We start from the raw sequence: 14,290 nt of genomic DNA on the forward strand, positions 1-14,290 counted from the left end.
TACCTGCTGCCTTCCAAAAGTCTAGCCCTATTAAAAGCCATCATCTTCTGCATATCAATGGAATTTCCAAAATTCAAAAGCTCTACCTAGCTCGCTCCCTTTCATCAGTATGCTGGTGGAGGAAGTGGTGGTGGCAGAAGAGGATTGCACTATGTGAGATATAAATACAGAAATAATGCTGATGTGTACACAGATGCTGTCAAGATGCATTCCTGAGTTTTCTGAAGAATTTTTTTCTGCCCATAGCTTCTGAATACCCTCTAAGATTCAGAAAAAAATAAGGAGGCAAAGCAGAGGACAGAAAACAGAGAGGGAGATTGGGAGGGACAGGGAGAAGGGCAGGGAGTGGGAAAGGGAAAAGGGGAAGTGAGGGAAGGAGGGAGAGAGACTTCCCTTTCCTTGCATCAAACTACAGCACAAATTTGTCTTGGCATCTTTTTTCTATGTTTCCATGATATTGTCCTTATCTTGTTTCCAGCCCATAAACCTTTAGCTCAGTTCACTGCAGAACTGAATGTTTAGCCAGATCTGCTCTTAAGTTGGAAAGAGTGTGAAGGAATTGGCCAACCCTGTGTCTATTTTTAACAGCAGTCAGATGTTATCACCCAAATCCCATTTGTGATGTCAGAATTTCTGTGGTTCCACTTCTCAGTACATCCGCTGGAATATGTTATTCATGAATCCACAAATACAGAAGTTACAAAAATGAGATGATTTTTTCCCCCCTGAAACCACAATGAGTACAAAAGTTGTATCTCACTGAATAAAACAGAATATTGATTTTTGAAATCATTAGTATTAATTCCTCCTCTTTCACCAACAAAGAGCTATCTTTTATTTGGGAAAAAATGAGCACTTATCTCATCCTCAAAAATTATTGCAGAAGTGTTTTTACTTAATCTAACATCACATTAGTTGTACTATATGTACCCAAGTAATAATTAAGAGATTCCATTCTCATAATTGAGAAATTCCATTTTTTACATTAATGATAGTGACAACTTGAAAGTTATTCCATCATCATCCATTAAGTATCACAATACATGAATCATAGCATTAGAAATACACTTAACAGCACTTTTTGTGGCTTGTAAAAGCATTGCTGCAGCAAAAATTGCTGCCCGAGTCCAGCTCCTTCACATGCTACATTTATCTGATATGAAAAAACACATCGTTTAAAATGTTTTAGAAATGCATTGCTTTGGTGGCCCCTAAAATCTGTTTTCTACTACACATTTCATTGTAGGTTGCATTCTACATTCCAAATCAATATTTCATTTGCAGTTTGAAAGTAAAATGTAGCGCCACAGAGCATTTGCTACTTGCAATAACAAGTTCAGATGGTTAAACTAACTTCTCCTCCTTTGAAAAGAAAGAAAATTATCAAAAACTTAAAAACTGTTCTGTGCAAACTGTTCTTGATCACTTGATCAAGATGAAGAAAAGTAGAGCGCAAGTCATGAACAGCATGGACATTCCAGTGCCTGGGAGGTTGTTAACTATATTTGTTTTCTGGAAGTGAGGGGAGAGAAAGTGATTGCCTCTCAAATAGCAGTTTCTGAATCTTTTTAAATGGCATCCCCACACACAATACATCACATTGCTGTAATGTAAATAGGATATTGAGCAATGAAGATGTTTCCACCAGATTACGATAACAGTTAAACATTTCTATAAAGGATATGAAAGCAGTGTTTCAATATTTGAAGGGCTGCCACAAAGAAGAGGGTGTCAACCTATTTTCCCAAGCACCCAAAGGCAAGACAAGAAACAATGGATGGAGATTAATCAAAGAGAGATTCAACCTAGAACTAAGGAGAAATTTCCTGACAGTGAGAACGAATAACCAGTGGAACAGCTTACTTTCAAAAGTTATGGATGCTCCATCACTGAAGGCTTTTAAGAAGAAACTGGACAGCCACCTATCTGAAATGGTGTAGGGTCTCCTGCCTGAGCAGGGGTTGGAAGAAGACGTCCAAGGTCCCTTCCAACTCTGTTATTCTATTTCTATGATTTACAGGTAAGCCTTCAAACAAATTTAATATTTGCCACTGTAAAGCCACTTCATGACATTTATTGTTTCTTAACATTTATGAGAAGTTTCTCTTTTATAATCTGTCTTCAATTATAATCTGTCTTCCCCAGGGGAAGGGCCTTCTCTGTGGGGGCTCTCGCCCTCTGGAACGAACTCCCCCCAGGACTCCGTCAACTTCCGGACCTCCGAACCTTCCGTCGCGAGCTCAAGACACATTTATTCATCTGTGCAGGACTGGCTTAGATTTTAAATTTATAGGGGTTTTAAATTGGTTTTAATATTTATATTTATATTTTAAAATTTGGCATTAGAATAAGTTTTTTAATGGTTATTTTAATGTGTATATAAATGTTTTATTTGCCTGTGAACCGCCCTGAGTCCTTCGGGAGATAGGGCGGTATACAAATATGAATATTAAATAAATAAATAAAATAAATAAATTTGGTAATACAAGTGTCAACATGAAGCACTTGTCTTTTAATTATAGGTTTGTATACTTGTAGCTTGTATATTGGAAAATGGATTTTTAATTACATTTTTCTTACTTCTGTTCTTGTTTTATGTCATAAGAAAGCAGAATCCTTTCTTATGACAATTATTGAGAAAAATAAAATATAAACAATACTGGGTCCTCATTTTACCTACTTTATAAAGGATGGAAGGCTGAGTCAACCTTGGGCTGGGCTTGAACCTGCAGTAATTGCAGGCTGCTGTGTTTTAATAACAGCCTTCTTACAGCCTGAGCTACCATGGATCTTTTATATGCATGATTACAATGTACAGTATACTATCAATTCTACTTATTAACATATTTATTTATCCTTATTACTGAATTTTTTTTTAATTTACATTTATATCCTGCCCTTCTCCGAAGACTCAGGGCGGCTTACAGTGTATAAGGCAAGAGTCTCATTCTATTTGTATATTTACAAAGTCAACTTATTGCCCCCCCCAACAATCTGGGTCCTCATTTTACCTACCTTATAAAGGATGGAAGGCTGAGTCAACCTTGGGCTGGGCTTGAACCTGCAGTAATTGCAGGCTGCTGTGTTTTAATAACAGCCTTCTTACAGCCTGAGCTACCATGGATCTTTTATATGCATGATTACAATGTACAGTATACTATCAATTCTACTTATTAACATATTTATTTATCCTTATTACTGAATTTTTTTTTAATTTACATTTATATCCCGCCCTTCTTCGAAGACTCAGGGCGGCTTACAGTGTATAAGGCAATATTGGAATTAAATCAGACGTGTGAAAATTGATACTGTTATTGAAATGGATATAATACAGTTATATTATAGACAATTAATGTTGGTTCTTCTCTACCATGTCTGAATAGGAAAATCTTTACTGAGAAATGTCCATTGATCAACTGGTAATGAAATTCTTTTCATTTAGGCCTTTGTCCATAAACTCCTTTGTTATGGCTGCTGTAAGTATGCTAACTTAGTTTTTGTTTATGTTCATTATTTATCTATCTTCTGTACATGTTTCTGCCCTTTTTTATGTTTAATTTATAATTTTTGATTGCAACACCTCATTTTGAGCATAAATGTTCCATATAAAATGTATGAATTTTGCAAAAAAAAAAAGTCTATGAGACTTTCCAACAATTTATTCGCTATTACAAAATACAAACAATTACAAAAATCAGTTGATAGAAATATAGCAATTAAATCTAGAGGGGCACCTGGCTTCTAAAATTTCAGCCCAACAGTCATGTCTCATTGAGAAATCTGCTTTGGTTCTTGCTCTATTAATGGGAAATGCATGAGTGAAAGGATTATGCCAAAGTCTCACTAGGAAATAGTTTTAATGCAAATGTCGTCTGATCCCCTGAAGCTCAGACAACATTTGAACTTTCTTGGATGCCATTAACAGTCTTGCTGAGCATGAATGTTGCATAGTTTGTTTTTATTTGCTCAAGATGTACAAATGATAAAGCAGATGTAATGAAGCTTTCAGTATTTAAATGATCTGAAAAGTAAAAATGAACATTGCAAGACATTAAAACAATAAAGTTGCCTTTGAGTCAAACTCGGCTTCTGATGATTACATGAACACATCCATAGGGTTTGCTTGACAACAGTATGGAAGTGGTTTACTATTATCGTCATCAGGATTGATTGATTGATTGATTGATTGATTGATTGATTGATTGATTGATTTCCTACTGTAGGCTAGAGCCCAGAGTTTCTCCACTTATCTTGCACCCAAATATTAGAAACTCAGATCTGCTTAGCTTCTGAGTTCAATGCTTGCTCCATTCTCTCCTCTATCAAGAATTAACAATTTTAGAAGTGGTTTATTCTGTGGTCACTCTAAAAGCACAACACAAGATGATGTGATGTCCTCCACTGTCCAGAGCAATACCTACATTAGTGAACTGCATAAAAAAAAACCATAAATGGTTTCCTGATACTTCAAAGATTAGCATATATAGTCTCATTCCATAATCCTGAGCCCTAGTCTACACTTTGAAATTGACAAATGCTGATTAAGTTCTTTGATCTGAACTCTCCTTTTATGCAAATATGTTCAACATATTTTCTCATGAATGAATTCTTACAGCTTTAGAATTAGCTTTTGAGCAGATTCTCTCGCCTTGAGTATCATTTCCACAAAACCATAGAAGTAAAGTTTTGATCCAAAGTAACCATACCAAAATATATAATTAAGTCAAGAGTAAGTGATTAATTGATTAAACTGATTAAATAATGATGTATTTTTTTAAGTTTGATAACATCAGAACCCATTTTAATAGCAACAGGCATACCCATGTTATTATTGTTATTATCATAACTTCAAATAGCCCATGAGCTATTTCTGCCTTTCAAGAAGTTTTATTTAAATCCAAGAGAGCATTTTATTATCTAAAATTTGTTTTCTGGAATACTGCCCTGCCAAATGAGTTTGGGCTGTGCTTAATTAAGTTCTGGGAACAACATTCATTTTCTTTCATCACTTAATTAATCACATAGTATTTGATTACATTCTCCCTACATGACTTTCAGATCTTGGAATCCAAAGTGATGTACCTACTATTTCTAGGAAAGGAAAATAAGTTTTCTGAGGTAATTTCTCAGCCAATTGAATTTCAGCTTCTTTCTCTGTGCCAATTCCCTAGCACTATGTTCTAGCTATTAGATTATTAAAAGATAAAACATGGACATGAGAGGAATTAAATGCTTCCCCTATTTTCTTTTTGTTAACCTCAAGTTTAATGTGATAGATCATTTGGCAACACAAGTAATGCAGGACTCCCTGATAAAGATTGGTGGGAACAGTGTCAATTACTACATCCTGAAAAAAATAAATCCAAAGGCTATAAAAATCATTTATTGATTTCTTATTGTGCCATCCAACTACAGAACAACTATTTACATTTTCTATTGGCAGTTGGTAAAAGCAAGAATTTTATATAGCTTCATTCTGGTTAACAATGAACAACCAGGCTGTATCTATGAGTCTTGTTCTATGTCTAGCTGAGTAGCTGAGCTTCATTTTGAAGTATCAAGCGATCACTAATTTAATGCTGAGTTTTAATGAGGAGAGTAAAGATTTCTATTTTGACTGGTGATTTTGTTGTGGGGTCCATTCTTTCCCATCTCTTCAATGCTCATGTGAAGTTGCTGATCAGGAGTTTTGGTACACGTTTGCATTATTATATCATTACAACTCATCTATTTAGATCTTTCCTGATGCTTTCACCCATCCTTGAATTGGCAGAACAACGCTGGCACAAAATTTGCTGGCTACATTCCCTGTTCCTAGTCCATCTCTTGTTGCTTTTTTTAATCACATCAGTTACTCGGCTTTGCTGCAAAGTGATGGATGCCAAAGCCTAACATCTTGAAGCTATCTTCAGAAAGTCTTAGAGTAATGGTAAAATACTACTTAATACCAATACAGCTAAGGACAATATAACAGTTGTCTCATAACTCATAAGATGGGGGTGAAATTAAAAGAATATCATAGAGAGAAGACAGAAAAAAGAGATTTGTCAAGCATATTTGTCCAAAATGTAAAAGGCCCCATCTCTCCTTTCCATACAAATCTATAGAAATGAGCCAGTATGTAGCAGTTATCTGGAAGCAACCATAAATTGAATGAAACTGAATGAAGTGAATTAAAAGCAACTGAATGAGAGCTGAATTTAGAGATGGAAATAAGTGATTCTTAGGATTCAGGTGGATATAACATTCTGCAACAGGTAAAAGACAAGATTTACCGTATTTTTTGGACTATAAAACGCACCGGAGTATAAGACGCACCTTAGTTTTTAGGGAGGAAATTTTAAAAAAAGGTGATTGGAGGTGGATCGACCTCCCAGAATACCCCCAATCAGCTGTTCTCAGAGGTGAACTTTAGCAACAGGTTCATTAGTTGTGAGATCTGCGCCTTGCTTTTTTTTCAGCCTCTGAAACCTCTGTTTCAGAGGCTTTTTTCCAACCTTTCAAACAGAGGTTTCAGAGGCTTTTTTCTTAGCCTTTCAAATGGAGGTTTCAGAGACTTTCTTCAGCCTCTCAAATGGAGGTTTCAGAGGCTTTTTTCAGCTTCTGAAATCCCTGAAACCTCCATTCCAGAGCCTTTTTTCTCAGCCTCTCAAATGGAGGTTTCAGAGGCTTTTTTCCCCAACCTCACAAATGGAGGTTTCAGAGACTTTTTTCAGCCTCTGAAAGCTCAATTCGGGCTATAAGATGCACCCAAATTTTCACCCACTTTTGGGGGGTAAAAAGGTGTATCTTATACTCTGAAAAATACGGTAATTACTGTATTTTTTTGGACTATAAGACGCACCTTTTTTCTCCAAAAAAAGAGGGTGGAAATCTGGGTGCGTCTTATACTCCAAATGTAGCCCACGTAGCTTTTCAAATGAAGGTTTCAGAGGCTGAAAGAAGCTTCAGAAAAGAAGCTCCAAACAGAGCTTCAGAAAAAAAGGCCCCAAACAGAACTTCAGAGCTTCAGAAAAGAAGCTCCCAAACAGAGCTTCAGAGGCTTTTTTTTCTGAAGTTCTGATTTGGAGGCTTTCAGAGGTTTTTCTGAAACGAGTTTCAGAGGCAGAAAAAAAAAGCAAAAAAAAGTAAGGCACAGAGCTTACAACCAAGGAACCTGTTGCTAAAATTCACCTCTGGAAAGGAGCTGATTGGGGGTATTCCGGGAGGCCAATCCACCTGCCAATCAGCATTTTTCTTATTTTCCTCCCCAAAAACTAAGGTGCGTCTTATACTCTGGTGCATCTTATACTCTTAAAAATACAGTATATACTTATACATATCACAATTTGCCAAACTATGTTCCATAATGTTCAATTGTGGATTGTGGAAATAACAAATGTAGCTGTGATGCCAGGAAAAATTCTTATGCATGGAATATTGAGTATATTTTTTTAATAAAATTCAAGGAGTTGTTTTAAAGACAGAAATTAAGGTCATTTGGAAACTAACTTACACAAAATTATGTTACAAAACGTTAAGTCTTATATATGTTTGACACTAATATTTCATTCCTAAAATATTTTGAGCTTTTAAAGAAGACCTATAAGTCCTGGGGTGAAAATTACTCTCTTTGCATCAATCACAGTTAAAGAAAAAGTTCACAGAAGTGGTTTCTTCCCATCATCACCTATCTTTTCACTGTCCTTAAAGCAAAGCATATACTACAGTTAGCTTGGAAAAAGTTGTGAGTAGCAATTTATATACCACTTCATAGTGCTTTACAGCATTCTCTAAGCGGTTTACAGAGTCAGCATATTACCCCCAACAATCTGAGTCTTCATTTTACCCACTTCGTAAGGATGGAAGGCTGAGTCAACCTTGAGCTTGGTGAGATTCGATCTGCCAAACCGTAGGCAGCCAGCAGGCAGCAAAAGTAGCCTGCAGTACTGCACTTTAGCCACTGAGCCACTGTGACTCAGTAGATAGGTAAATAGTAGAGAGGAAATCTTTTGTTTTGTGCTACACAAGGCTTTCTGAAAATATCTGAGATTTTGAATCCAGCACACAGGATTTGTGCCTAGGGAAAGAGGGAATACATAATTATTTTACATATGTAGTTTTGGTAGCCAGAAGATACTGGAACTACTAAGCTGATACAAATCTGTTTCTGAGTTGCTTCAGTTTTCATTCTGAAGTCTTCCAATGAAATTGTGTTACTCAATATAGTAATAAAAAAAGAAAATCCATTTCATCAAAGATTCTATTTATAAGATACAAGACAAAAGGTGTTCAAGAAAAGATTGGACAGCCATGCAATAAGACCTCCTGCCTTGGGTAGGGGGCTGGACTAGAAGACCTCCAAGGTCCTTTCCAGCCCTATGATTCTATGACAATAGCTTCTCAAATTGCTTTAAAGATTGTGTGCTGACTTTTTTACACCCTGTTTGCTTAGGTTAATGAAAGGTGCATATACAAAATTTGGAAGTACATTATGTTGAAACAGATGTAGCCTGTCATCAAGTATAGAGACTGATCTGCAAATGCTTCATTAAGAAACATAGTGGTAAGTTTATTTTTCTATTGCCCAATCCATTAATCTTTAGTCTGAATTTATTGCTATTATTTTTTAAAATGAAAGTATGCAAATAAAATCTGCTTTTGGGTATAATTAGAAGATATTGTTTCAGTAAATGTGTCTTCCTAAGATAAAAAGAAAATATTGTACTGTGATGCTTTAGCATAGTTTTGGACTTTCTCCTAAAAACTTTGAGCAAAATAGATTTCTTTCAAACTGCTTTCAATGCCTACTGACTGAGTAAGAAGGTGGGATTGAAATCAAACTTTTAAAAAAAAATAATGCTGTGCAACTCTAGCTTGAAATTCAACATTTTCTTTTCCTACTACTTTTCCTATTACTTTTCTAGTATTCTCAGTATAATTAAGCCTTTCGTTCAAATTTATTTCACTGTTTGGAATTTATTTGATTTGGAGATGACACAGCATGTGGTTGTTGAGGGATTTAATGGAAATCTGGAAAACCAGAGAAGCTGTAGACCAATGAAGAGACCCTTGTACAATGAACTATGGCACGTTTGCACAAGTCCATATCATAAATCAAGACATATGGGATGTTTTAGGACTTTTGAATGAAATTTCAAACCCAGAAAAATTTTGGTTGTATAAAAGTCTGTCCAAACTGATAGAAAATAATGCATAGCAATAAATAATGCATAGTACTTAGCACTAGTTTGGATTTTCTCAGGAAAAAATAATATTATAATCAATATAATCACTTAACATATTTTGAAGGCATAATTAGTGCATGGAGTATTCAGTATTCTTGCTTTCCCATGAATCTTTCTTTTCGGTTCTCAAAAGTGTCTCAGCAGGATCAATTTTAAATCACAGTTTACCCATTTTTTTCCCCTTATTTGATGCATTCTTTACTTTGTGCAAAAAATAGAACTGGGAAACTCCTATTAATATTTTCTTATTTCTTATTTATAATTATCCCCTTTTCTTTTACTTATTTGTTATTCAATTGTAGCAAATTTATTCACCACTTAACACTAATGTTACCTTGGAGATTAACAATAATGATAAAAAAATAACTTTACAGAATCAATGTATATAAGATTGCATTGGAAAGATCTAAATTATATTAAAATCTGAGATTAGTTACAGTTTAATCTACTTCATTGGATGCTGCTATTTGGAAGATTAAGTAAAGGAAAACCCCTGATTCAGTGGTGGGATTCAAAAATTTTTACTACCAGTTCTGTGGGCAAGGCTTGGTGGGTGTGGCAGGTGAAGGATATTGTAAAATCTCCGCTCCCTCCCCACTCCAGGGGAAGGTTACTGCAAAATCCCCATTTCCTCCTGATCAGCTGGGGCTCAGGAGGCAGAGAATAGATGGGGGCAGGGTCAGTCAGAAGTGGTATTTACAGGTTCTCCGAACTACTCAAAATTTCCACTACCGGTTCTCCAGATCTTGTCAGAACCTGATTTGAACTGCCAGAGATAAGACGGGATAAAATGTGATACGTGAACAGCAAATATACAATGAAAATTATAATATACCAAATTTATAAATCTGAGAATAATAACTAAAATGCATCACATGAAACAATCTGAAAAGGTTTTAGGTTTTAAAAATATGGATTTGAGAAAACAAAAGAAGAAAAAAGACAACAAAGTGGAGATCTTTTCTGGAAATGGGCTATTTGTTCAGCATATCTGGACAGAGTTTATTTGGCAACAACCAAAGTGGTATTTCCAAACAAACCCTTTTCCCTATTTGCCACCCACCACACTTCATTTGCCAAAGACATTACAGAAATACAAATGTTCTTTTCATAATGTTTAATTTCACCCTTACTCTGGTATTGGCTGACTGGACATCCTGACTGTTATTATGAGTTTGTTCTACCACCAAGGCACAAAAATTTGTCTCATTTTCAAGCCACCAGAGATTGTGTTCTATCACCCAGTGTAAAACAGAAATAAAACTTTATTTCGTTGCTGATAACAGAACACATTTTCTTCCAAAAGATGAAACGTAGTCATTCACTTCTGCAATCAGACTAGTGGAAAAACTTCTTATTAGAGCAGCTTGTTAGTTGTGCAAGAGGGCAGTTGTGGCAGAAAGAGACTAGTCACTATAATTTTTAATATGGAGCTACTGATCCTTCTCTGTATCAAGTTGTCTAGCTTTGGTTACACATGAAGAATTCCCATATCATCTGTGTTCTTTCAATATTCCTCCACTGGTGTTATCGACTTTTCTAATAGGCTTAAAATCTACAATTGTAATGTTGAAATGTTACTTTGAAATACTGCTCTAATATAGTTAACACTCATATCAACCTTCATATACATTATGTGAAGGACCCAGATCTCTGGAAAGGGCTCTGTTGATAGGAAAGGTGGAAGGAAAGGAAAGAAGAGAGTGACCAACCACAAGATAGATGACCTCAGTTACAGTGGCAACTGGTACACCACTGAAAGATCCAAAGACCTAATTAGATCATCATGGAGAAAATTTATAAATGTGCTTGCTGAGAGTCAACATTGACTAAATGGCACATTGCCATCCTCCTCATGCAGAGATGAAAATGTATATCTGGATTATTTGGGGAAGGGGGGTTGTTAAGTTTTTCATAGATAAGAAATGGCCTGAATATTGCTGAGCTTGGGGTGGTACATAACCCTGTATGTCCATGTCAATTAAAAAAAACCTTTTCATCCTGTTACATTAAAAGGACAGTATATGAAATAAATACATTTCTGGTAGGTTTTTACTCAAGCAAATCTTGATGTTGTAGAAATGGACAACTTGTAGTTCTGGCATTTTAGCATTATCATCCAGTTCTTGGTTTGATTTCAAAAGCCAGCTGTAAATTTAGTTCTCTTATGAGAGCAAAAGACAATGGGATATTAGAAAAAGGAAAGCTATCAGCCACTTTGTAATTTGTTGCAATTTGTTGTAATCTGCCTTAATGGTCAGTATTAGATACAATACACTGATTTGTGCTGAAATCAGAGCTCTACGTTGCATTTCTCTGCTGAAATTACTTTTCAAATATTGATAATTTTTGCTTCAAAAATATTGTGAAAGAGAAATTAGCAATAATAGAACCCATTGTCCAATCTTCTATTTGTTAGTGATAGTCTTACAAACCCAAGTCAAAAAAATAGTATTGTTTATAGTTTGTCCAGTATTACTTTTTTGACTTTATGGTTTGTCCAGTTTAAAGTTTTTAATTTTATTTATCTATTTATCTATTTCCTTCTCCCAAAAAGCTGGTTTTTGTGTACAAGAAAGGAATGCAGCTGAAGGCCTTGCATATTTCTCTCCCACAGAACAAAACATAACTGTAAATCAGAAATAGGGAGAAGGTGTTTTTTTTTCTTGTTCTTTTGTAATTGTATCTTCAACTATACAAATACTGCCAGTTCTGTAACAGAAGTGATGAACAGGCTTGTCAAGCATAGACCGCATCAGCAAATGCTCTTACAATGCAGTGCAATCCTAAGTACAGTATACCAGTAGTTCTCAACCTTTTTTTCACCATGGAGCCCCTTTGAATAGCTTTTGTGGCCATGGACCATAGCCATGGACCCCCAAGACTTAACTCAAGATTTAAATCATAAAATAATTTAGCATAATTTTCATTAAACGTCGATTAAATCAAATTTAGTTTTAGTCCTGATCCCATCTTGTAAATGCTCCATCATTGGAAGTTTTTAAGAAGAGAATGGATAACCATTTGTCTGAAGTGGTGTAGAGTTTCCTGCCTAAGCAGGGGGTTGGACTAGAAGTCCTCCAAGGTCCCTTCCATCTGCTATTCTATTTACTGTTGGGGTTTTTTGCAGAATAACCCTAGGCATATCACTCAAAAGGAAGGATAGTCTTTAGCACAGAATGTTTTGCATGAACCATTCAAACCTAACTCATATATTAGGGCTCATAAATGCATTACAGTATATGCAGGGTACTTTGGATTGTACTGACTCCCCCAACTCTATCTATCCCCCAGTGGGGTACTATTATTGAACTCCTGTTTCTGATAATGGATGTGCACCTCCCAACTTTGCAAGAAATATTCTGCTTCAGGATTTCAAAGTCATTTCTTCAAGCCTTCGCGGACCCCCCCTGTGATCACATCCCAGGCTCCCAGGGGTTCACAAACCACAGGTGGAGAACCCCTGCTGTGTATTATTCAGATCTACTTCAGAGATTCCCAGAGAAGTCTAACTACGGTGGCAAGCTCAATTAAGCCATCCTCTTCTGTAACTCTTTGGTGGAACATGAGGAGATGAACAAGCTACATGAAGTTTCACCCTAACCCTAACCCTAAACAAATGAATAGGGGTTATTTTCCTAAATGGTTTATCAAAATAAATACAGATACAAAATAAACATTTCCAACTTGCAAATCTTCCTGATGGGTTTGAGATTGGTTCTCGAACTGCGGTTCATGGCATATTTGTGTGGAGAAAGTAGGAGGAAAGTCATTCAAAGTCTGTGTCTGCTTTGCTGAGTAAGGTCACAGTGGGATGAGTGGTTTTTGAACAGGCTTAATGGAAAGCAAAATATAATCTGAATTTCGAAACTTGGTTAACCAGGAAGCGAGACATCCAAAAAACATTTCAAAAACCATATGACAATCACAGGAATGCTACGATTGGCCGTTTCCCATTGACTAATGATTTCTGACAAAGCATATGATATATTTATAGCCTTTGGAAGGCCTATAGATGTACATGTGTTAATGAAGTTCAATATTTTATTTTATTTATTAAATTTATATATTACCCATCTTACCCTGAAAAGTGACTCTGGGGTGGTTATTTTCTCTTACTGAAAATTTCTAGACTTTATTTATTTATTTATTTTTATTTTATTTATTAATTTGTCATAACAGTATACATAAGCATAAGCATGAAGTATCTATACAACATATAAGTATATATATGAGTATAAGCATGTAATAACTATATAAATTGTATATAATGAAGGAAACAGTAGGACAGGAACAGTAGGCACGTTTGTGCTCTTATGCACGCCCCTTGTAGACCTCTTAGGAAAGGGGTGAGGTCAATAGTAGACAATTTTTGGTTAAAGCTTTGGGAACTTTGAGAAGAGACCACAGAGTCAGGTAGTGTATTCCTTCTGCTACTAATGTGTATTACTTCTGCTATTAATAAAAGTAACTTTAAAAAAAAGGTTGATGAAAATTACTTATCTTTTAGGAAATGATGTATTTTTTTTTACCATCCATAACACATTGTAAAAAGTCATATATCATGTTACAATGTCCTGGTATTAGAGTTTGACAACATCTGCTTTAAATTAATATGTCCATTTGAATATAAATAATCTCTAGTCCCTGCATATGGCCCCTGAAGATTTCAAACTTACTATTTACTAACTTAATATTTTTTTTAAACTGACAGGAAAAATAATTCAGTATAATTTTCATTAAATGTCAGTTAAATCAAATTTAGTTTTAGTCCTGATCCCACCTACGTTTTTTGCAGAATAACCCTAGGCATATCACTCAAAGGGAAGGATAGTCTTTATCACAGAAAGTTTTGCATGAACTGTTCAAACCTAACTCATATATTTGGGCTCATACATGCCTTGCAGTATATGCAGGGTATTTTGGATTGGATTGATTCCACTAACTCCTTCTATCCTCCAGTGCGAGCCTATTATTGAACTCCTGTTTCTGATACTGAATGGGCACCTCCCAACTTTGCAAGAAATATTCTGCTTCAGGATTTCAAAATAATCATGATGTCA

This window comes from Ahaetulla prasina, chromosome 6 (assembly GCF_028640845.1).
Source record: "Ahaetulla prasina isolate Xishuangbanna chromosome 6, ASM2864084v1, whole genome shotgun sequence".
NCBI classification, from domain to species: domain Eukaryota; kingdom Metazoa; phylum Chordata; class Lepidosauria; order Squamata; family Colubridae; genus Ahaetulla; species Ahaetulla prasina.